At 41.4% G+C, this 26,157-nt stretch overlaps 1 long non-coding RNA gene across 1 annotated transcript in view; it reads right to left on the minus strand.

Annotated features, from left to right (window-relative positions):
• Nucleotides 1–26,157, minus strand: part of LOC128575221 (uncharacterized) — a 156,842-nt gene that overhangs the window by 91,358 nt on the left and 39,327 nt on the right. The window contains exon 2 of the long non-coding RNA XR_008376953.1: nucleotides 2,980–3,092. This is a non-coding gene — a long non-coding RNA (uncharacterized LOC128575221). The remainder of the gene's footprint in view (nucleotides 1–2,979; nucleotides 3,093–26,157) is intronic.

Genomic DNA, 26,157 nt, shown 5'->3' on the forward strand with positions numbered 1-26,157 from the left:
CGGGAGACTGTCACATCTCCACCATCAGTGAGTTTCCTTCCCTAGCAGACCTGTTGATTATTCAGTCAACAAGTGTTTGATGAGTGCCTGCTGTGTGTCAATTATTAATATAATAATAGAGCCGAGGATATACGTTTAAACAGAGAAAACATCGCTGCTTTCCAGGAGCTCATAGTCCATGGTTAATTAAGAGTAGATAATGGAGTGTTACACAGTATCAGTTACAATGCTGTCACTGCAAATAATAGACATACAAACCCTAACTGAACACATGACCTGACATCTGTGCAGCTTGTACCCTGTTTCCCCGAAAATAAGACAGTGTCTTATTTTAAGGTGTGCTCCCAAAGATGCGCTAGGTCTTATTTTCAGGGGACGTCTTATCTTTCCTGTAAGTAGGTCTTATTTTCGGAGGATGTCTTATTTTCGGGGAACAGGGTATTATCTTATGTAAGTTCAAGGTAGAACTCCTTTCAGAATGGGTTATGCAGTGGCTCAATGATGTTATCAAAACTTAGCTTCTTTCCATTGCCAGTGCACCAGCCCTTCTCATGGACACAACACAGCTCCCTTAGCTCCAAGAACTCACACGTAGAGTAACAGAGGACGAAGAGGAAGCTGAGGAAACAAGGGCAAATCCTCTCACTGTCTCTTTGTGGGTGAGGAAACGTTTCCCAGAAGCCTTCAGGAGATCTCTGCTCTTAGCCCACCAGCCATTATGGCATTATTGCCCGTCCCAAACCAGTAACAGAAAAAGGAGCTACCATGAATAGACGACTGTAACTTATTCCTAGAGCTGAGTGGGGTCTCCTCTCCTGGGCTGTGTGGGAAAGAGACAGATGAATAAAATTAAGGTCTTCTAGAAAGGAGAAGAAGGGAAATGGCTATTGGGTGGTGACCAGCAACACCTGCAGCACTCAATTCACCAAGATGCACAGGACAGGCTCAGCCACTGTGTCTGAGTGAGCCTACATGAGCTGTGCTGAAAACAGAAAGGCATGGGTTGTTAATGTTTTGTTTTGTTCTATTTCAGATAATATGAGAGTACAAACAATTAGCAAGCAACACATTGCTTGCCTTTGTTAGGTAAAGTTGAAGTTGTAGTTGAGCCCTTCACCTAGGGCTGTCTACCATCATGTTGTAGCTAAACTTTACACAGCTTTAGATGAAAGCTAAACAATCCCCCTTTTTCCTGCCCTCTCCCTTGAATTTAATTGTTTTTCACTCATGTGAGTGTATAGTTTTTTATCTGTTGGTTTCATATTAGTATCAAGAACATTGGATGCTTGCTTTTCCATACTTCTGATACTTCACTAAGAAGAATGTTCTTCAACTCCATCCAGGTTAATACAAAAGATGTAAAGTCTCCATCTTTTTATGGCTGAATAGTATTCCACGGTATACATATGCCACTGTTTATTAATCCATTCATGAGTTAATGGGCACTTAGGTTGATTCCACATCTGGGCAAGTGTGAATTCAGCTGCAAGGAACATTCGAGTGCAAATGTCCTTCTGATAAAATGATTTTATTTCTTCTGGGTAGGTATCTACCCTGTGTCTCCGAAAATAAGACATCTTCTGAAAATAAGACCTACTTACAGGAAAGATAAGACGTCCCCTGAAAATAAGACCTAGCACATCTTTGGGAGCACACCTTAAAATAAGACACTGTCTTATTTTCGGGAAAACAGGGTAGTAATGAGATTACAGGATCAAATGGGAGGTTTGCTTTTAGCTCTTTGAGGAATCTCCATGCTTCTTTCCATGGAGGTTGTATTAATTTAAAAAGCCGTGCAAAAATGTTCCCTTCTCTCCACATCCAGGCCAGCATTGCAGCTTTGAGACTCTGTGATGTGGGCTATTCTCACTAGGGTTAGGTGATATCTCAGGGTGGTTTGATTTGTATTTACCTAATCATCAGAGAAAGGTATTGCTTTTAAACACTAGACTTTCAGATGAGGTTTGAGGCAGCACCAGAAGTGGGCCTGCTTTGGGGTGAAGCAGTGATATTTACAGACTCTCATGTGCCTTTTGCATCAGCTGACTGGAGCGGAATATTGTTAGCCCCTTGCAGCAGTGTCCAAACCAGGGCTCAGAGCCCGGGGAGAAGGCCACCCGAACGGAGTGCAGGTCCCTGAAGGAACTAGCAAAGGTCAACATTCTAATCATGAAACCAGAGTCAGGATTTAACGTGCTGTAATTCAAGGGCTATGGCTTCTGTAGCCAACTTGAGTTTTAATCCAAGCTCTGCTATTTATTAGGAATATCATGTAAACTCTTTGGGTCTCAATTCCTTGTTCTGTAAAATGGGGATGTCTATTTGGATGGTAGAGATTAAAAATGATGCATGCAAAGCAGAAACATAGTGCCTGGTGCACACAGTAAGTGGTACCTATGATCCTTACTAGAAGAAAATGCAAATAGAAATGGATCAAGAAGGACAGATTCAAGGAATGAACAACCCTGAGCTATAAATTCAGAGTTCAAAATTCAAAATGAAATCCTATTTTCCTATTTCTCTGCACAAAATCCCATTATTAAGCATTGTCTCATTGGATCTTTACAATCAAGGTATATTGGGACTTCCCCACTGATCAAAAGAGATTCAGCTGAGATTTCAGCAAGCAGAGGGCAGGGCTGGGACTCTGCTCCCACCTCTGCCATCAGCTCTCTCTGACCCAGCACCCTACTTCTGTTTGTGCCAGGGCCCTGCACAGGTCAGTCAGGATCACAGCAGCAGGCCAAGGAGAGGGTGAGGTGGGATGCCGCCAGCTTATGCTCATGGTTCTAGAAACCCCAGGGTGCACAAAGGACCATTAATTTATTTACTAAGCAAATATTTGAATGTCTGCAAATTGGTTGTAGGCCCTGGGGATACAATGATCAATAAGACAGATTTCATCCCTGTCCTTAGAGAGCTTCAGTCTGGGAGGAAAAAAACTACCCAGTAATTAAACAATTTCAGTGAAGTACAAACCACAGGAGCATAGCCTTAGGGGGATCATCATATCCAGCATGTCTTTGAAGGCCTCCAAAAGGAGATGGTGATCTTGAAGAATGGGAGAACACAGTCAGCCAGGGAGAAGAGCGCTGTAGGCAGAGGGGAGAGCAAACAGATTAGGGTTTAAATTTTAATTTCAGATACACAACAAGTACTTTTTAACATAAGTATAACCCAAATATTGCATAGCACACACTTAAACTAAAATATATATTTTTTGGTATCTAAAATTCAGCAAAAGAGTAAGATCCTGTCTCAAAAAAATAAATAAAATAAGATAAAATTCCAATTTAACTGTGTAAACCTAGGCCAGAGGTGAAAGAAAATGATTCATTCAGCAAACTAATAAAAGTAGCTCCTCAGAATCACAACATTAAAGACGAAAGAAGGCGGCTGGGAATTCATTTCTCAGGAGTCTCAGGCTTCCCGTGAGACTTGACTGCAAGTTAAAAAGTCAGAAACAGTGAGACGCTAAGACCAATCCATCCCTGGGTCGCAAGGTCTAAGTTGCCTTAAAAGTCTCCTGTCCAGAACAGTGTTTCTCAAACTTTATCATTCATCAGAATCTCCAGGAAGGCTGATTAAAGTACTGATTGCTGGGCTGACCCCAGAGATTTTCATTCGCTATGTCTGGGGTGAAGCCTCATAAATTGCATTCTAACAAGTTTCTAGATGTTGCTAATGCTGTAGATTGCTTTGAATAAAATAGACATTTTAACAATGTTGATTCTTCCTAGCCAGGAGCATGGTATGCTTTTCCGTGTATCTTCAGGCTCACTAATTCTTCATTCTGCCTGGTCAAGAGACTCCGATACATTTTTCAGTTTGTTGATTGAATCCTTAAGTTCTTGAATTTCTGCCTTTTTAATTATTTCAATCTTTGTTAAATTTCTCTGATAGGATTCTGAGATTTTTCTATGCTTTCTTGAAGTTCATTGAGGTTATTCAGGATAGCTATTTTGAATCCTTTGTATGAAAGGTCACCTATTTCCATCACTCCAAGATTGGTCCCTTGTAGCTTATTTAGTTTGTTTGGTGAGGTCACATCTTCCTGAATGTTCTTGATGCTTAGTGATATTCATTGCTGTCTGGGCATTGAAGAGTTTGTTATTTATTTTAATCTACATAGTCTGGACTTCTTTGAAACCATTCTTCTTGAGAAATCTTTCCAGATATTTAAAGGGAATTGAGTGCTATGATCTAAGTCTTTGGTCACTGCAGCCATCTCAGTACTGGGGGTATCCCAAGCCCTTGAGGACTCCTGGTGGTACTATCTTGGCTGACTTGGATAAGATAGAAGATAATTCCCTGGATTACCAAGCAAAGTCTCTCACACCCTTCCTTCACTCTTTATGCTGGGGTGCAAGAGTTGGAGGATGAGTGATGTGAACATTCCCTTGTGGCCACCAGCATCAGGTCACACCTGAAGCCAGCCTAGTTTCAGCCAAAGATAACTGGTTGCTGTTGCCTGCCTACCTCTGATATTTATTCAAAGCTAGCCCAAGGGCTCTTTAGTCAGAAGGTGTTAAATCCTTGTAGGACCAGGTCCTTCCCTTCAGGGCAGCATGTTCCCCTCTGGCACAGGATTGCTCCAGAAATGGCATCTAGGAACTAAGGCCTAGACTCAAGGGTTTGGGAATCTGGTTGGTACTTATTTTATTGGGGATCAGCTGGTACCCAAGATATAGAACAAAGCTCTCTGAGCTCTTCTCCTTCCTTTCCCCAAGTGAAAGAAAACTCTCCCTGAGCTTCCTTGTTGTAGTTGGAGGAGGGGTGATTCAGGCACTGGCTTGGCAGTCATGGCTGGTGTCTCACTGGGTCACATGCACCCAAGCCCAATGGCTCTGAGCCAGCACAACCACAGGAATTGCCTAAGAACTGCCATCTTTGTGGCTGGACTGCTTTACAAATTTAGTCCAGACCTCACGCTGCTTTTTGTCAGCTGGTGGGGGGGCTGGACAGAACTTGGATTTTAGAGTTCCCCTCTGCTCAAGTCATTTAGAATGCTTTCTCCATAGACACCAGCAGAATTCTAACCTGTGTTGTGTTCTCCTGTGCCAGAGTAGCCCTGAGTTTCAATGCAAAGACCTCCTTACTCTCCTTGGTCTTTGGCCACAAGGATTCTCTCTTCACTTAGTGCACTGCGGCAGCACTGCTGAGGGATGGGGAGAGGGGTAACTTAGTAAAGACTGTCTCTTCTGCCCTCCTAGAGGTTCTTTCCTTGATATAATGTCAAAACCAGTTAGTTTAATCACTCACCTGATTTTTGGTTCCCCAGAGGGTGCTTGCTTCTGTGGATAGTTAATGAATTTGGCATTATATGTACATAATATAACTTCCCCGGAAGTTTCTATTTGACCATCTTGCTCCACCCTTCTCCTTGCCCACTTTTTAATGAGATTGGTTTTTTGTTTGTGGGGGACAATTTTGCCTTCTCTTTTCCAATTTGGATTCCTTTTATTTATTTCTCTTACTGATAACTCTGGTTAGGATTTTCAGTAGTATGTTGAATAAGAGTGGTGAAATGGGCATCATTGTCTTTTCTAATTCTTAGAAAAAAAGGTTTTTAGGTTTTCCACCTACAGTATGATGTTAACTAAGACTCTGTAGTATATGCAATTTGCTTTGGTGAAGTGTGCTCCTTTTATTAACTGTTGAGAATTTTCATCATGAAGAGGTTTTGAATTTTATTAAATGCTTTGTCTACATCTATTGAAATGATTGTATGGTTTTTGTTCTTCATTCTCTTGATGTGATGTATAACATTTGTTATTTGCATATGTTACGCCATCCTTGCATCCCTGGGATAAATCTCACTTGATCTTGAAGTATCCTCTTTTTTGGGTACTTTGGATTCATCTTGTTATATTTTGTTGAGCATTTTACATTAGTTTTCATCAGTAATATTGGCCTAATTTTGATTTTTTGTTGCATACTTCTCTGGTTTTTGTATCAGGATAATACTGGCCATGTAGAATGAGTTAAGAAGAATTTCTTCCTCTTTAAGTTTTTGAAATAGCTTGAGAAGAATTGATGTTAGTCCTTTTTTGTAAATTTAGTATCATTTGGTATCATTTAGCAATGAAGGCCTCTGCTTGTGAACTTTTATTTGTTGGAAACTCTTATTTTAAAAATTCCTCAAAAAAACTGCCTCAATCTTATTACTTATAATTTGTTCAGGTTTCTATTTTTTTTTCTGATTCTGTTTAGTAGATTTGATAGTCAAGTTGTTCGTATGGTCTCTGATGATCTTTTATATTTCTGGTAAAGTTTCTTTGTTTCTGACTTTGTTCATTTGGGTCTTTTCTTGGTTAGTCTAGCTAGATATTTATTAATTTTGTTTTTCTTTTCAAAAGACCAACTTTTCATTTTGTTGATCCTTTGTATTGTCTTTGTAGCCACTATTTCATCTAGTTCTGCTCTGATCTTTATCATTTATTTTCTTCTGATTTTTGGTTTCATTTGCTCTATCTTTTCTAGTCCCTTAAGGTGCACTGTTAGATTGTTTATTTGAAATCTTTCTATCTTTTATGAAGGCTTTTATCACTATAAACATGCCTCTTTTTCTTTATCACATAGATTTGGTATGTTGTATTACCATTTTCATTTGCTTCGATTTTTTTATTTTTACTTTCTTCTTAATTTCTTTCTTAATCTGATGGTCATTTAGTGCATGTAGTTTACCTTCCACGTATGTGGGCAGTTTCCAAAGTTCCTGTTGTTATTGATTTTTGCTTTTTATTTCACTGAAATCCGATAAGATACTTAACATAATTTTGATTTTTTAAAAAAATCCGTTGGACCTCTTTTGTGTCTTAACATATAATCTATCCTGGAGAATGTTCTCTGATGAGAAAAATGCATATTTTGTAGCTTCTGGATTAAATGTTGTGTAATGTCCATTAAGTCCATTTGGTCTAAAGTTATATTTAAATCAAAAGTTTCTTTGTTAATTTTTCTGTCTAGATAGTCTATCTAAACCTGAGAGTGGGGTGTTGAAGTCTCTAACTACTATCGTATTGGAGTTTATCTCTCCCTTCAGATCTAATAATAATGCATCTGTGTGCTCTGGTGTTGGGTGCATATAGGTTTAAAATTGTTGTATCTTCTTAGTAAAATGAGCTCTTTATTATTATATAATGACTATCTTTGTCTTTTTCTAATGGTTATTGAATATAAGTATGAAGTTTGTGTACTTGCCACCACATGCTTACTTTAGCAGCACTGTACAAACAACTTAGTAAGGTTTCATAACCTTGGTGTGTCAGTGTCTCACAGTTGTGTTTGTATTGACATGCAGCAGCATTTTGCTGAGAATCATTTATTATTTTTGTTGTGTGCTTTTGTGTGCCATCATGAGAATGTCAGAGCTTGAATTAGAACAATGAGCAAATATTTGTAAACTTCTAGTTAAACTTGGCAAAAATGGAAGTTTTTCAGAGACATATTAGCCCAAGTTTATGAAGATAATGTCATGAAGAAAGTGGCAATGTACAAATTGATTCAAATTTTTCTGAGTGGAAAGAAAGCTTCACTAATAAAGAGAAGTAAAGACTGCCAGTAATGAGCAGAACTGATGAAAACATTGCAAACTTTACCAAATTATGCATCAAAGTCACTGGCTGACTGTCAGAAGCTTAGCAGAGTAAACATTGATAAACAGTTAAGACGATCTTAACTGAAAACCTTGTCCAACAACTCATAGCTTCTGCATCAAGACAATGTACCAGCTCAGATGACACCGTATCTGTGAAGGAGTTTTTAGCCAGGAAACAAGTAACTGCATTGAAACACCCTCCAAATCCATCTGATCTGACCCCCAGCAACTTTTTTCTTTACCTGAAGGTAAAGGAAATATTGAAAGGAAGACATTTCAATGACCTTCAAAACATCAAGGGTACTACAATGACAGCTTGATGGCCATTCCAGAAAAGTAGTTCCAAAACTGCTTTGAAGGCACTGGTGTTTTTCTGTAGTGGTAACATTTGAGTTCTTTCTCTCCCTTATTTGTGTGTTTGTTGTACCAGTGGGTTTTATAATTTCATGTGTTTTCATGATGATATTGTTCTTTTGCTTCCACATCTGGAAAAGAATTTATTTCTCCTTCATTTATGAAGAACAACTTTGTTAGATATAATATTTTTGGTTGACAGTTACGTTTTTTTTTTTCAACACTTTGAATATATCATCCATTTTCCCTGGCCTGTAAGGTTTCTGCTGAGAAATTTCCTATTATTTTGATGGCAATTCCCTCATAAGTCACTTAACTCTTGCTGTTTTCAGGAATTTCATTGTCTTTGACATTTGACAGTTTGATTATAATGAGTTGTGGAAAAGACCTTTTTAAATTTTATCTGTTTAGGGATATTGGCACTTCCTACATCTGTACATCTAAGTCTCTTGCTATACTTGGGAGTTTTTTAGATATTAGTTTAATAAGTAGCTTTTTCTGTCCCTTCATTTACCTCTTTACCTTCAGGGACATTAAAATTTGAATTTTTTTTGTTTTATGATGTTCCATGTATCATATAGGCTTTGTTCACTCTTTTTTATTATTTTTTTTATTTTTGTACAACAAGATTATTTCAAGAGATTTATCTTCAAGATTGGAATTTTTGCTTAAATTAATCAATTCTGAACCTCTCAAATGTATTTTTTGTTTCATTCAATGAATCTTTAGTTCCTAGATTTCTCTTTTGTTCTGTTACATCTATCTCCTTAGTAAATTTCTCATTCATATTCTGAATTGTTTTCCTTGTTTCTTTATATTATTCTTCTGTGCGCTCTTATATCCCACTGAGCTTCTTTATTATTATTTTTAATTCTTTTTCTGACAATTTATAGGTTTCTATTGAATTATTTGTGTTCCTATTGGAGGTGTCACATTTCCTTGACCTTTCATATTTCTTATGTCCTTACATTGACATCTGCACATTTGATCTTACAGTCACTTCTTGCCATTTTTTAAATTTGCTTTTGTAGGAGAAGGATTTTTTTCTAAAGATTTATGTATGGTGTTGGCTGAGTAGGGCACTTTGGTTTTGATTCTACATACATTGCAGCTTTGCTATCTCCATAAAATTTCTCTGACTATAAACAGCATCAATGTTGTCTGTGGCTTCCTCAGTGATTTAAGGTATGGTTCTTAATGGAGACTATGGTAGCTGGGGTTAGAGATGCAAGGTGGGCCAGTCCTTGAGCCCCAGTGGTGTTAGCAGCAGGTTGATCATGCTTGATTTGGGGACCTTGGGGCAATATATATGTGGCACTGGTGTTAGGAAGTCAATGATGGCTGATTCTTGCTGGCTTGCTAGTAGTGGCAACAATGGACCAAGGATACGAGTGGGTCCTTGGGCCTCTGGGCAGCAGGTACAGCACGGGTGATGGCAATAGCTGTGACAAGACAACTCTTTGGCTCCTAAACAATCTATGCTAGTGTTGGGCTAGGTGGGCCTGCAGTGTGCCTGTTATGGTGGTGGCAGCAAACCCATCCATATTCCCCCAGGAGGAGCACTCAGGTGCCAACAATGCCATGAACAGTTGTAGAACAATCCCCAGGTCCCCAGCAGAGTCCTCAGGTGGATACAACAGTGACTGTGTAAAGAGCTTCTAGGGAGGCAGGGCTGCTTTCAGTGGCAGCAACCATAGGCAGGTGGCTGGGAGCACATGTCTCTGCCCAGGTGGCAGCTGCAGGCAGGAAAGCCTGCCCATAAGGTGCTTTCAAATGAGCAATAGGTCTGCTTCTGGGGTGGCGCCGTTACTGCCAGGGGCTCCAGCTTCAGCCCTAGCAGTGGCAGCCTGCAGCAATAGTCACTTCAGGCAAGGGAGTCTGTCCTAAGGGTGTTTATAAATGTGTGGTGGCCTTGAGCTGGATACATTGGGTCACTGGCAGTGGGTTGCTCTTTGGCCCCAAAGGCAGCAGCCAGCAGCAGTGGCAGCTACAGGAGGGGTTATCAACTGGGCTCCAGGGATGTGGATACACAGGGGCTGTTGGGGCCCAGGCCAGGATGCAGTCTGGCAGGAGCTTGGCTCTCAAAACAGGACCATGCTATAGGAGTCAGGGGATGTAGGGGTACCAGTGTGGGTGTCCTCTCTAGAACAATATCATCACATGGTTCTGGGAAGCTTCCTATGTCAGTCTCAGTGCCCATGAGGGTCCAGGGTTCTCCCATGGCTGGGACTAGAGGAGTTTGTGGTAGGTATGTGGACCACTGCAGATCTCATACAAACCCCTTTTCTGAACTAGGGGCCTTTCCAGGCTCTCAGCCAATCTTGGCCAAGCAGGCTGCCTCAGGCTTTCCTCTCCTTCCTTGCCTTAGGTATTTCCTAGCACTTCTCTGTCAAATTCCAGTGTTCTTTCTTAAATGCGTTATTCCAAGTAATTTTTTTTTTTTAGAGAGAGTCTCACTATATCAATCGCCTTCAGTAGAGTGCCATGGCGTTACAGCTCACAGCATCTCAAACTCTTGGGCTTAAGCAATTCTCTTGCCTCAGCCTCCCGAGTAGCTGGGACTACAGGAACCCACCACAACGCCCGGCTGTTTTGCTGTTGTTGATGCTGCTGCTGCTGTTGCAGCTGTCATTGTTGTTTAGCAGGTACCCTAACCACTGAGCTACAGGCACCAAGCCAATTCCAAGTATTTTTATCTACTCACTTTTTTTGTTCTTTTTGTAGAGAATGCATGTGACAAATGCCTCCAGTTAGCCATTTTAAAGGTCCTCCCTCTTAATGACATTATTTTAAGTCATAAGTCTTGCCATACCCCAGTGGAAAGCTCTGCACTTCTAGTTTGGAGACCACTGGACTGGCTAAGTGCTGCTCAGAGTATGGCTCACAAACCGGCAGCTTCAGCATCACCTGGGATCCTGTTAGAAGCACAGATTCCCAGCCCTGCCCCAGCCCTGCTGAATCAGAGTCTCTGGGGCTGGGCAATCCATGTCTGAATAAGCTCACCATGTGATGTCATGGAAAGTAAACTCTGAGACCCACTGATGGCTAAATCTACCATCTCAAAGTAGATGGCGGCGGGTGGAAGGCAAGTGGCCTGTGTAAGCAGCACAATAATAAGATGAAAATGAGCTGAGGCCAAATTCTCTAACTTTGAGATACTGGAATTTCTCATTGGAATTAACTTTTTCTAATAAACTTTGAGGTTTATATTATATTGGTGATTTTATTATTATGAGGAAACCTAGCATTATGATGCTGTATTGTTGAAATAACATTGTCCCAGAAAATTTATTGATTTCTATGAGATTCAAAAATTTTCATCTGGTTAGGGGAACCAAGATTCTAGTCTTCCCAAGGCTAAGGTAACCCGAAGACCCCGGTCTTTCAGTATCCGTCTGGGAAAGTCCAGGGAAATCAGAATGAGTTGGTCACCTTACCTGGACTCCATTTCAGTGATGTTTGCTATCTTTAAGACATCAGATTCCTTTCTGTGCTCCTGCCAACTCCATAACCTCTACACAGGGTGGGCGTGGACAGGGCAAAAGAACCCTGGATGTCATTTAATAGTAGCGTGATATGTGGCAAGTCAATTAATTTCTGCAAACCTCTGATCCTCTGAGAAAGGGAGACAAAAGCCCCTGCCTCCACACCCCCCAGGACAGTTGTCAAGGGCACGACAGTCAGTGTTCTGAAAGCACGTTGGGCCTTGCTAAGTACTCTAGGAACATAAGGGACAGCCACTTGATGTCATGGGAAGCACACAGGCCAGCTTTGGGACAGCCAGATCCTGGTTTCAATCTCAGCCCCAGCACAGTCTCGGACATATTATTTTATCTCTGATGTGATCTTCCTCTGTAAAATGGAGATTCAAATTACCTTTATCATAGAATATTGAGAAGATTAAAAGAGACGCTGGTCACCAAGTGCCCGGTATATTTGGAGCTCCAAAGTATTAGTTCCCGTCTCTATGATTATAAGACATTCAAAGACTTAATGATAGTCTTTTGCAGTTAATGCCATGAATAGCATCATTATGCTTGCTTCCTGAAGTGAAAAGCCACAATAACACTCCTCCCTACTCCCAGGACCCCTTTGATGTGGCAGGGGGTGGGAAAGAGTGTTACTTCCACTTGGTATAACCAAGTCAGGAAAGGCTGCCCCGCTCCTACGCACAGAGGGGTAAGAAGCCGTGGGCCTTAAGGGCCTGAGGATGAAATGCAGGATGACCTTGGCATCTGGGAGCACCAGATCTCTGACTGCCACACCTAGTTAGCTATTCCTTCAGCAAATCAAACCTAATATAAACAGATTTTTAAGAAATAATCCCCCCAAATACATAAATATACAAGCCCAGACTGTCCTAGCAGAGAAAGGGGGGGGGAAGGACGGGAGTCTTAGCTGAATGTCTCTTTTCATGCTGGGATTTTGTAACATTTCATTTCTAAAGAATTCCGTTCATTCACCAACTATTTTCTGAACTAGATATCCTGTGTTTTGAGCATCTACTTTGTACTAAACTTGTCATAGAATAGGTCTGAATAGGTTCTGTTTGGCTAGAGGTTCCAAAATACAAAGAAATGCGGAGTTACAATCCAGGGGCAGAAAATACGTCAGAAAGTCTGAGGATTGATGGTAGCAAGAGAAGGTTTAGAAACTCCACTGGGGGCAGTGCTGGAAGGGACCACACTCTACAAATACGTGTGAACGCGTGCACAGGATTAAAGGAAGTTTCCCTCAGCATCCATTGTCTCTGCCGTGGCACACAGCCTCTTCCAGGGACCCTGACAGTGAATCACGGGCAGTGGGATTTGAGCACAGGGGGTGATATGTAGGTCCACAAGGCTCTGTAGCAACAGGGGAAAGCATGCTGGCCTTGTCCCTTTGTAGTTGCTGTGCACATGGAGCTCAGGCATAGTAGTAAGTGCTCTAGGACCGTCAGCTGACAGCAACACTCAAGAATGGCTGAAAAACAAGAGAGGAGAGGCCTGGATCTTTCCTTCATAAAGCAGAGCCACCACAGCAGCAAGGACATTGATGTGACAGAGAATTGAACCTCTGTCTTGAGTACACCTCTATTATCTCCATAACATGTTGTCTGTTCCATTACTCCTGTCTAAAGTGCATGTTATTTATCTGGATAGCCTCTGCATAATTCTACAAATCAACTTTCAGACATTACACACAGCAGAGATGTCCAAACACTCGCTGTTAGGAAGTGATGAATTATTGTGAGAAGCCCAGCTGAGCCCCTCCGTGAGCCCTCTAGGAGCCTGAATAGCACTCAGGGTTGATGCAGCCTAAAGCCTGCAAAGTCTCTATGGAGGAGGCCGGTGTTGGCTGCTTCCCGGACATAACTTTCTGCTGCTCTTCTCCTTTGAGTGAGAGAAGTCTGAATCCCAAAGCTGTGTGAGGCAGGCGAGTTTGAGAAGCCACCTCCTAGGCCTCAGCCTCAATTCCGTCTAGAGCAGCAGTTCTCAACCTGTGGGTTGTGACCCCTTTGGGGGTCAAATGACCCTTTCAAAAGGGGTCACTTAAATACATCCTGCATATCAGATATTTACATGACAATTCATAGGAGTAGCAAAATTATAGTTATGAAGTAACAATGAAAATAATTTTATGGTTGGGGGTGACCACAACATGAGGAACTGTATTAAAGGGTCACGGCATTAGGAAGGTTGAGAACCACTGCTCTAGGGACTAGGGACTAGGGTGCATCCTCACAATTCCTTTGCTGGTTTTCTGCCGATTCAGTTCCTGAGCTCCTGTGTTGGGTCTAATGTATAGATCAAGGTCCTCAAACTCCACATGAGGCAGTGTGATTGTATTTGTTCCTGTTTTGTTTTTTTACTTCAAAATAAGGTATGTGCAGTGTGCAAAGGAATTTGTTCATTTTTTTTAAGCTATAGTCCAGCCCTCCAACAGTCTGAGGGACAGTGAACTGGCCCCCTGTTTTAAAAGTTTGAGGACCTCTGGTATAGATCATGAACATTCAGATGAAGAAACTGTTTAATTCATATTTCTATCCCCTGTGAGCACAGGACCTAGCATGACACAAACACTCATTGAATGTTCAAAGGGGAAAAGAGCCAATGACTGATATATTTCCCCACTGCCCTCTAAGCAGCCTTCCGTGTTTTTCCCAGGCTCTCCTCCAACCACTAAGAGGAGTGTCAAGGAGTGGCTGAGTGGCTGGCACCTTTCTGGATATCCTTCTGCAGCTCACCTGGATTCTCAGGCAGATTATCCAACTTTCTTACTTAGAGTTTCATTTGCAGTCTTTTCTTCCAGGTAAGAAGGTGCCTACTGATTTGACCAAGCTGGGATTCCAAAACCCAAGGCTTGGCCAGGTGTGGAGGCTCATGCCTATAATCTTAGCACTCTGGGGGGCTGAGGCAGGTGGATCACCTGAGCTCAGGCATTCAAGACCATTTTGAGAAAAAGAAAGACCCCCATCTCTAAAAATAGCTGGGTTTTGTGGTGGGTGCCTATAGTCTCAGCTACTCAGGAGGCTGAGGCAAGAAGATCACTTGAGCCCAAGAGTTTGAGGTTGCTTTGAGAAATGACACAATGGCACTCTACCCCAGCAGCAAAGTAAGACTCTATCTCAAAAAAAAAAACAACCAAGGCTAGAATTGAGCCAAGTGGCCAGGATCACCAAGTACAGTGGGAAGGAGGTTCAGGATCTCCCATCAGGACAGTGGCCAGTGAGCAAATATGACTCTGGATATAGAATCTGCTCCAGGAGAACAGGTAGGACAAAGCTAGAGGACCCAGCAGGCGGAGCCTGGGAAGGCGGGGCAGGAAATCAGGGAAGGGGTGTCTCCAGGAAGCTCCTGGCTGGACAGAGAGCCATGGAGGGCTCTGAGATAAATCAGCCAGGCCTGGCTCCTGGCGTGGGCCACACTGTGGTCATGCTCTTTGGTGATCCTAATTCAATGTCATGAAGAACAATCCCAATGTGTCAGTTCAGCTTCTCCAACGGCAGGTGTCAACACAGAGTTAGAGGCGTAAGGGAGCAGTGCCTGTAAGAGTGAACGGGAGGAAGCAGCAGGCAGAACCGTCTTTACTCTGCATTGCAAACCAGGTACTTTTGAAAGGAGAGGAGGAGACTGAGGATTGGGCAGAAGAGCCTCAGATTTGGTACAGCTCAAGTCTCCACAAGCTCCAGCAGGAGCTTCCTTAGAAAGATTCCCATGTAAGAATCCCAGGATGGACAAAAATGACATCTGGCTCTGTCCCTACCACAGTGTAACTTGCTTCCCAGTTTCCAACCTGACTCAGAGAGCGTCGGGGCAGAAAGTACCTTCGAGATAGTTGAGGCAGCGTTGTTGAAAGGAGCTCTCTGTGCTGTGGAAACTCCCATATCCACCCCGTCCTCTGTGGTAGCCACTAACCACAGGCAGCTGTAAGATGAGTGTGATGGGAAATTGATATTTTCATGTAATTAGATTTAATGAATTTAAATTTAAATAGTCATATGTTGCTATTATGTCCAACAGCCCAGATGCAGAGTCCATTTTTTTTTAACTGCAGAAATTAAGGCAGAGTGAAGTCTACTAAGAAGTGAAGGGTAGACCTAGGACTTGAATCCCATCTGTTTAAGTGCAGCCTTCGATACATCAGCCACTCCTGAGTCAGGGTGTAGAGCATGGAACTCCCATTTAGAAACTTAGACTTTCATTTCCAAGTCACTTCACATATTTCCAGCATCATAGACTCTGATGCTCCTCCAAGTAATTTGCAGTTAATGTCATGCCTGAAGATGTCACTCTCTTCCTGCCCGCTCCTTGTCTGTCATGCCTGTGTATTTGTGCACGGCTCCTGTGACCTTTGCTGCTTAGGTAGTCTTCTGACCTACTTCTGCCTTTCCATAGGCAGGTGTTGTGTTCCTCCGTTGTTGTGTAGGCTGCCACCGCCTGCTCCCAGCACTGGACCCAGGCAAGCTGCAGTGTGGAATTGGAAGTTCTGTCTGCCTGGTCCTGACTGCAGCCTTTGTGTTAATCCACCCAGATCCCCTGCTGAGCCCAGGGTCACAGATCCTCTCCTGGGCCTTTTTCTCCTCCCGATCTAATCCATCACCTGCAGCCCAGATGCGGAGACCACAAATCTCCAGGAATGCATTCCTAGCTGAGGACATGTGATTGCTCCAAGGCTTACCATTCATTCCAGGACCTGGAATCTGCAGCCTTGGACAACACACACTTCCTCTGGACCCAAGACAGGAGAGCCCTTTCCCTGCAGCATCTGAAACAGAGCCTTCACCGGAACCGAAAACATCTCAAACAAATCATCCCAAGAAAGGATTTTCAGAGCTCTCCTCCAATCTTCCAATCCCACTCACCCTGAATCCCCCTTCTTTTTGAATAAAATTATCATCACTTGCAAAACTCCCACAGATACCCTTGTCATGTGGGATCTCTCCCCCTTTGCCTCAGATGGCTTCGGCCACTAAACACTGCTTACACCTCACTCTCTCAGACCTTTCTTTTTAGCAACAGCATCTTCTGTTATTTTAACACTTGCTTCCCTGTATCTAAAAATGAACTACAGAATTGATAGGTAAAGCGATCAGGCCATAGAAAGTATATGTTGGTCAGGAAGGTTTCGGACTTAGCTTGAAGATGCAGAGTGTGTACCAGAACCCCTGTAACACAGAGCTCAGTGTGTCCTCAGGGTAGTGCGCATCGCATTCAGACGCTGTACAGGGCTGAGTCACCATGTGTCTGCTACCCACATCAGCCCAGGTAACATGACGAGTGACCAGATACAATAATAAGGTTAACTTCCATTTATTTATGCTTGCAGTGCAACACAATGCAATCCTGGTCTGAAAACCTCCATAAACCATGAAAATTCATCAGAGTCAGATTTTTTATTTGCTGTGAAATCCTGAGCCTTTTGAATACTGGGTGTAGTGTGATACTAGAGGACTATTTCCACAAGACAAAAGAACATTATGTATAGAGCAATGATATAATTTCTTTACTATTTATTTTTATTTCAGATTAATATGAGATTACAAATGATTAGGTTACATCGTTTGAGTTTCTAAGGTAAAGTTCAAGTTGTAGTTCAGCCCTTCACCCAGGAGATGTACCATATATATACCCCTACCTTGTGCCCATTAGATGAGAGGTTCACAAACCCCTCCCTCCTTCCCTCTCCCCCTCTCCTCCCCTCCCCACTTGAATTAAATTGAATTGTTGTCTGTGTAGGCATGTAATAGTTGCTCTACTAGCTTCACATTAGTGTTGAATTACATTGGATACCTGCTTTTTCATTTTTGTGATACTTTACTAAGAAGAATGTTTTCCAACCCCCATCCAGGTTAATACAAAAAAAGTCTCCATCTTTTTTATGGCTAAATAGTGTTCCATGGTATATTCATAATCCCAAGGCATGGAATCAACCCAAGTGCCCATCAATGCAAGTATTAATCTGTTCATGAGTTGATGGGCCCTTGGGTTGATTCCACGTCTTGGTGATTATGAACTGAGCTGTGATAAACAATCTAGTGCAAGCGTTCTTATGCTAAAATGACTTCTTTTTTGTCTAGGTAGATACCTAGTAAAGGGATTGCAGGATCAAAGATGGTAGAATTTAATCGTTCAAATCAGGACATTTTGAAAGTGAAAGGGGGCAATACTAACAATATGCTAAGCAAAGAATATAAACGAAAGGTATTCCTGGCAAACCAGTGTGTGGTCGCTCTTGTTTTCATGAGAGCTCTTACCCTGCAGTGGTCAGGAAGCCATGGGACACTGGGGGACTAACAACGCCAGTCACCACTGTGCAGTGCACAGAACATTGGCCACGGACAACAACCCTGTGGGGCCATGGCTAAGGGAATGGGGATGCAAGGAAATGAGAGACTATGTCAAACCAAGGACCTTGAAAAACCTGGGGTGCAGATGCTAAGTGTAGAGGGGCCATGTAACTGAGTAATGACTGGGGACCAGAGGCTGTCACTTGGAAAAGTCTGGTGAGATTGACGGGCACAGAGGTACACAGTCTAGATCATGGCTTCAGCCACCCACTGACCTTTGAGGATCGTATGGTTCTAGGTAGGAATGACTTAAGGCCTGTGAGCAAAACCCCTGCCCGCTAGATGCAGCTGCCACTGTTTCACACAGGCTGTTCATTCTAGAAGGAGGCAGTCACTGTTAAAAATAGAACAGGCATCCTGAGAAAAAGGTCCTTAACCTTTAATGGTACACAGAGGTTCCTGGAGGTTGGACTTCATTTATCCGGTAATATAGAGGGATGATAGCCATAGAAAATGTAAGATCATTTTTTATTTTTCTAGTTTTGCTGAATAGTCTCTTGAGATTCTGTCGGCATTAATATATATGGCCCCACTCCGAGGGCAGGTGACTAGGAGCATTCTAAATTATAAAAATAAATAAATAATGCCAACACTGCATTTCTGTCTCAGGCTGCCTGCACATATGAGGGAAATAGAATTCCTTTTTAAACACAGAAGGATAGAATATTAAGACCCTCAAATACTAGGCTTGATTCCTAGGGATATTCTTTCTATGTTCTGATGTCTTTTATTCGGCATTTAAAAAGAAAGATCACTATAGCAAATAGAGCCATGTCCTTACATAAGAACACTTAAGCTACAAAGAGTGAGGAAAAGAAGGCCCAGAGACATAACTAACACCACAGAAATAGACACAATCACAGTGGGAGTCAAAGTTCACTTCTGCTATTTACGCATCGGTCAGCGTAGATTGACCAGGAATTTGGTAAAGTGCAGGTTAAGTATGAGGCTTTGATGTCAATTAGACCAAAATTTGTATCTTTGGCCCCACTTCTTCTAACTCCAGGACCTCAAATAAGGCCCTCTCAAGGAGTACTTTACTCCCTACTTTATAACCTGATTATCAAGAAAAAAATGAGACTGTGTTGATAAATTGCCCAGCACTTTGCCTAGCATTCAGGAAGCTCCCAGCGCAGCCAACTTCTTTCTCCATTTCTTTGCCTGACACATTCCACATCCCATTGATCTTGAGGGTCAATGCTACTCATTCACATCTCTCTATTTGTGTACGATAGTAATTCTCAACCTCTGCTTTCATAATAGTCACCTGAGGCATTTGCTAGAAATTCAGTGTCAGCAGGATTATTGGGAAGCCCAGGAATCTAGATTTTAATATGCACTCCTTCCTCACTTCCCTTTCTCACACTTCCACCCCAAGACTCAGATGCAGCTGGACTACAGACCACATTGGAAAACTCCTAAACAGAGAAAATCACTTCACTGTACTATCTCAGTAATTCCTAACTTTTCTATGCTTCAGAATCAAATGTGGCGAAAATTCAAACTACAAATTTAGGAGTCCTTCACCCAAAGAGACATTAACTCAATGAGCAGGGACTGGGGTGTGCATTTTAATAAGTTCACTGGCAATTCTGATGATTGGCCAGATTTGGAAACCACTGCCTTATCCTGCAAGATTGTTGTCCTCCCCATTCTGATGTCAATGGCTAATTTGCATTAAATCACCCAAAGCCATCCCATGCTGGACATGATTTTTCTGCAACAGTGGAAGGATTTTGTTATCTAACATTCTAATCAGAGACACTCATGAATAAAGCATTACTCACAGGTGTTCATAATAATGACCTTGCCTTCCACAGCCAACTGGGATTTGAGGCCAATCTTCACTTCTTCACCTTTTTGTTTGTTTTAAAAAACACGCACACAGTGCATAGGTGATAGCAAAGTTCTTATGTGAGAATATCTCATGCAAACACATTCATGTCATCATGGAAGAAGGTGAAAAGAAAGAGGGACCATGGGGCTCGCAGATTCCAGCAGTTTTTCAAGATAGTGAGGAATGGCTGAATGGACAATTGTTAAGTAAACATCAACAGCTATTGAGTGTATTTTATGTCTGTACCAGACTAGTAATTGCAGCCCATCATCCAAGAAACCCAGCTAAAGGAGACTCAGGAAGGCCAAGAAAGATTCTGACATCTGTTTTAGCAAAAACCTCTATGACTGTCATCCGCATACTTTCTTTTCTTTTCCTTTTTTTTATCTTTGCAGTTTTTTGTGGGGTCCGAGTTTGAACCCACCACCTCCAGTATATGGGGCTAAAGCCCCACTCCTTTGAGCCACAGGCATTGCCCACATCCACATATTTTCAATCTTCCCATTTCCATTGGTCTCTAGGGTTCTCCAATCTTGGAACCACACTCCAGTTTCCAAGTGCACAGACCTCTTTTACCAGCTTCCTCCTCAAATCTAGCCCACATGTGCTAAGCTGCCAAGATTTTTAGCTTTGAGTGAGAAGCTTTCTATAGCACCAGACCTACCAACCAGGCCAACTCTAGTCCTTAACCGCTATAAGTGAGGCATTTAGACCATTTGACAGCATTCCAATAAATGCATAGATCACAGAGGCTTCCCCTGTGCAACTAGCAGCGTATTCCAGAAAAAAATAAAAATAAAAAACACTGAAACTCATCATCACTGCATTCTAGGTTAGAACCCTAAATTCCCATTGTTGTAGAAAATAATTAAATGCTTCTTTCTGCAACCATGTATTAGATTGTTCAGAAACTTTTGTATTTGTGTTTAATCAGAAGTCTAAAACACTGACTTCAAGAATGCCTTGAGGAAAGGAATAAATCAGTTTGCTGAAAGATAGGGCCAAATTTGTAAAATTTCTGTCTTTCTAACACACTCCTAGTCAACCCACCAGATGCCCCCTGAGGAAAGATGACTATTCCTAAGCATACAGTTTGCTTTTACTTGGACTATGAGCCTTTGTAATGTATGTTTTATGACTATAAATATTCACTACCCTTAATAATCTTCACCTACAAGAAGATATATTGTCAAAGAGCCCTGTCACCGACAAATCACTGGTTAACTGTGTAACCTTTTTTATTATATTATATTTTTGAATTCCTAAAAGAAATAACTACCAATAAGCAGTTTTTAAACATTTACTATGTGCCTGATATAATGCCTATGTTTTAAATCAGTATATTTCCCATTGCCCTAAAACTTCTTTGCCATGGAAATCACACTCTCTGACAGTCTTCTACCATTAAGGCTAAGTAAGAAAGATCAACCCAGGAAACAGGGAACAAACTACTCAGAGCTGATGCTCTTCAGTACTGAGCAAGTCTATATATGTGCATCTGACAATTAAGTTTGTGAACTCATCCTAGGAAAAGCACTACATACCTCATTGCTGACCATCACTACAGTCACATTTGAAGTACTCCCCTTGGGAAGCTATGCACTGACACTGCACCTAGTCCACCATTAAAGCAATTTTAGAACTCTTTTTCTGAAACAGCCATCAGAACTATCATCGTACAGCCCTTGATGTCCTGAATGTCATCAAAATGTCTTCTTTTCAATATTTCTTTTATCTTTGAGTAAAGAAAAAAGTCACTTGGGACCAGATCAGGTGAGTAGGGAGGGTGTTCCAATGCAGTTATTTGTTTATGGTCTAAAAACTCTCTCACAGACAGTGTTGTGTGAGCTGGTGCATTGTTGTGATGCAAGAGCCATGAGTTGTTGGTGAACAGTTCAGGTCATTTTCATCTAGCTATTTCACATAGCCTTTTCAGCACTTCCAAATAGTAAACTTGGTTAACTGTTTGTTGGTACAAATTCATAACAATCCCTCTGGTATCAAAAAAAGGTTAGCAACATTGTTTTGACTCTTGTTTTAGACTGACAGAAGCTTTGGTTGTGGACAACTGGGTGACCTCCATTGTGCCCTTCGACACTTTGTCTCAGGGTTGTATTGGTACATCCATGTTTCATCATCAGTGATAACATGGCCTAAAACATCAACTACATCAATTTGCCTCTCCAAAAGGTCTTGGAAAACTTTGACTCTCTTTTGCTTTTGTTCATCAGTGACAGTGAGCTCTTTCAGGGCCATTTTTGCACACACCTTTCTCATGCCATGATTTTCAATTAAGATTTTCCTATCTGTTTTCTATTGATGTTTACTTGGTCTGCTATGCTTCTCACAGTCAACTGATAATTTTAATGCACAACTTGATGAATTTTTGCAGTGTTTTTATCAGTTCTGTTTGTTACTGACTGTCCTAACCTTTCTTCATCAGTGACACTTTCTCTCCCCTCAGAAAAAAAAAATATTTAATCCATTTGCACACTGCCATTTTCTTCATGGTATCATCCCCATCAACTTGGACTAATGTGTCCCTGACGTCACTTGCACTCTTGCCAAATTTGTTCATTGCTCTAATTCAAGCTGTGACATTCTAGCGATGGCACACAAAAACATGCAACAATGGTAATGAATGCCACTCAGTAAGTCAACATGAACACAGCTGTGAGACATGAATATATAGAGGTTATGAAACCTTACCGAGTTTTTGTACAGTGCTACTAACATAAGCACAAAGAGGCAAGTTTGCAAACTTAATTGTCAGATCTTATAAATAAAAGCCAGCATTGGTAAGAATGAAATAGTTTGTTTGAATTCTAACAGTTCCCTTTACACATGTTAAAATCCAAGCTGACTTAGACCATAAGAAATACTATTTGTTCATTGTTAAGGCAATACCTCTATTGATTGCTCTTTTTATTACAGCCACCAATGTAAGTGTTATAACTCCTTTGAAACTTACAACAGCCCTTATCTCACTTGTTCACTAATATGCCCCAAGTTCCTAGCGTATAGCCTGGTGTACGGTAGGTAACAAATAGTGTTAACTGAATGAACATTGCGAAATACACACTCTACTGTGTACATTTTTCAGATAAAGAGACAGAGGCATAAAACAGGTATCTTTTCTAAAATTTTACCACCAGCAGTAGGAACTAGTATTCAGGATAAATAAACTGCTTCTCATCAACTTCAAGTGAACTGCTCAAATTTATTAGGGCCTAAACAACTCTAACTTCTCCAACTTCAATCCTATGCCTATTTCTTATGGCATAGGACTTATAGCCAAATAAAAGTAAGTTTTATGCACGCACACACACACAACACTGACATATAATTAGTGTCCATGAAAAGCCATAGCTTTTCTTTCAGATGTGTCCTAAAAAAAGAAAAAAAATGAAAAGAAAAAAAACAAGCAAAATCATAGCTGTAAAAAGTGCTTTGAAAAATGTAAAAACCTGGATGGAAGTGGAAGACATTATTCTTAGTAAAGCATCACAAGAATGGAGAAGCATGAATCCTATGTACTCAATTTTGATATGAGGACAATTAATGACAATAAGGTTATGGGGGGGGAGGAAAAGCAGAAAGAGGGACGGAAGAAGGGGGGTGGGGCTTTGGTGTGTGTCACACTTTATGGGGGCAAGACATGATTGCAAGAGGGACATTGCCTAACAATTGCAATCAATGTAACCTGGCTTATTGTACCCTCAATGAATCCCCAACAATAAAAAAATAATAATAATTAAAAAAAAGAAAAATGTAAAAATATACCCATGCAAGGTACTATAAAAATAATAATGATTAACATTTATCACAGATTTGCCCAGGGCCAGCCTCACAGGTCTTTCTTCTTCACTCCTCATTCCAATTGCCAGCTGCTTCCTGCCCTGAATGTTGAATGACAGCCAGGTTCTTCTCACATCTGTCAAATGAGGCTAGCAGCACCTGCCTCCTAGCAAACCCCATCCCTCCTACTACATTACCAATTGGTTGGAAAGGGAAGGAACCTCTACTTATTATGAATTTTATGCTTCAGGCACCATTTATTCACTGACTTAACCATCAATAGTTGGTGAGCACCCAGTATGTGCCATGCACTGTGCCACAAACCTGGAAGATCCCACAAGTGAGCAGGACTAATATGGCCTCTGGCCCTTCACAGAGTCTAGTGGAGCCTGGTCTTGTTTAATTCTACAAGTAATTCCTCAGGTCCTGTCGTACCCTCTCCACATTGCACGTGAGAAAATGAGGCAAAGTAACTTATTAATTTCACAAGGCTAAAGGACAAGGTTGGATTTAAATATGCAGATGACTCTAGGACCAATATAAAGTTTCTCCTTTTTTGTTAATTTGTGCCCTACTTTATCTACTTTTGCTTCAGGATAACACACAACCCTCAGTTCTTTCCAAAGTCTAAGAAAAACTAAAGGAGAAGGAGCAATAAGAAGTAAGCTTAAGCCAGAGCAAAGGAGATTTGGCCTTACTGCCTCGAACACCAGTCCCCAACATTTTTGGCACAGGGAATCATTTCATGGAAGGCGGTTTTTCCACCAACATGGAGTGGGGGGTAGATAGGACAGCAGATGGAGCTCTTGGGCAGCAATGCCAGATGCCAGCTAGTGCTGGGCAGCTAGGGAGTGGCTGTACACACAACGGAAGCTGGACTGGCTCACCTCAGTTGTGTGGCCTGGTTCCTAACAAAGGAGATTTGGCCTTACTGCCTAGAACAGCGGTCCCCAACCTGACTGGCATCAGGGACCAGTTTATTGGAAGACAATTTTCCCATGGGGGAGTGGGTGTCGAAGCAGGGAATTGATGGGACAGAAGGTGGAGCTCAGACTATGATGCTGTGTGACCTGGTTCCTAACAGGCCAGGAACTGGTCCCAGGCCATAGCCAGCACTTGGGCACCCAAGGCCTAGAACATGATTTATCTGACCCTGCCTTCTCAGTTCTTCTCAGGCCTGTCTTATCTCATCCCGTCAGCCCAGAGCTAGGAAGACGTACCAAAGGGAGCAAATACCTCAATGCCTGTAGTTTTCCAAGACAGAGGCAGGCCAGCAGCCAAATGACAACCTCCTAGAAGTAGCCCTCAAATTCACGTCTTTTCTGTAGTTATTAAGGGTGAAAATGTCATATATCTCCAACTTACTAAAAGTTTTCCACTAATTAAAGTTTTTACAATGTAATATTCATAAGCTAAAATTAACATATTACTAGAGTTTCCCAAGGATATGAATTCCATTTTCTACTAAGAAGGCTGATTTCTTCAAATTGTTGTACAGATCTACCGTAGCTCAAAGAGATAATTGGAATGCCTGCAATTTACAGGTATGCAAAGGGAACTTTTTATCATTGTATCACTTGCATTGCTTTGAGTTGATCATGGTTTTATTTCTGCCATTCTCACCTTGTAATTATCATTTACTGTGAGTTTAGTAGCAATAACTATTTAATCTATTGAGGGTTATCTGTTTTCCCCTGCAGTATGTAATGAGGGATATGTGCGTGTTTTGTTATCTAATGGTTATGATATGCATATAGCATTACAATTCAAAGATGAATCACCCATAAACTCACTGATGAATCAGAGGTATAGACAACCACAATCTTCTGTAATGTATGGAATACTTGATTGACATTGTCTCTGAATTTGAGCTATTCAAAGCCTTGATATAATAGTGTTGTTTTGGTATGGCTGAGTAAGCACCAACTGAATCCGCCATCCTGCAGATAACTACAAACTCCAGACAATACATGAAGAAACAGCTACCTACAGTCATTAGAGAGAGAGAAAGAGAATGTTCTGCAGAGAAGAGAGCAGCAGAGCAAATGCCACTTTTTTGTATAGATTTAACCATGAGGTCAGAATTCACTGTAACCACAGCAGCTGTAAAGTTAGGGGAAGAGGTCTCATGAGAGAGAGAACAAGTGAAGAAAGCACCAAATTCTATGTGTAAACTCTGTCCAAACATCTGGCTACAATCATGTACACGATCATGTATACGTAGAGAAAATTATTAACAGCTAAAATGAGAATAAGGGAACTTGAACTAAAATTTTCAAAGCTCAAAAGGGACAGATTGTTAACATTTTATCAGAACAAAAGTTAACACTCTTAGGAAGAATATACAAAATACAGGGTCTGCACAATGTAATGGTAACAATGTATAGGACTAATGGGAGAAGATATTTGCAGGTTATGTCTCTGACAAAGGTTTAATAACCAGAATCCACAGAGAACTCAAACGTAAAAGCAAGAAAAGAACAAGTGATCCCATCACAGGCTGGGCAAGGGACTTGAAGAGAAACTTGTCTGAAGAAGACAGACACACAGCCTATAGACATATGAAAAAATGCTCATCATCTTTAATCATCAGAGAAATGCAAATCAAAACTACTTTGAGATATCATCTAACTCCAGTAAGATTAGCCCATATCACAAAATCCCAAGACCAGAGATGTTGGCGTGGATGTGGAGAAAAGGGAACACTTCTACACTGCTGGTGGGAATTCAAATTAATAC

The sequence above is a fragment of the Nycticebus coucang genome, chromosome 22 (assembly GCF_027406575.1).
Source record: "Nycticebus coucang isolate mNycCou1 chromosome 22, mNycCou1.pri, whole genome shotgun sequence".
Classification (NCBI taxonomy): Eukaryota; Metazoa; Chordata; class Mammalia; order Primates; family Lorisidae; genus Nycticebus; species Nycticebus coucang.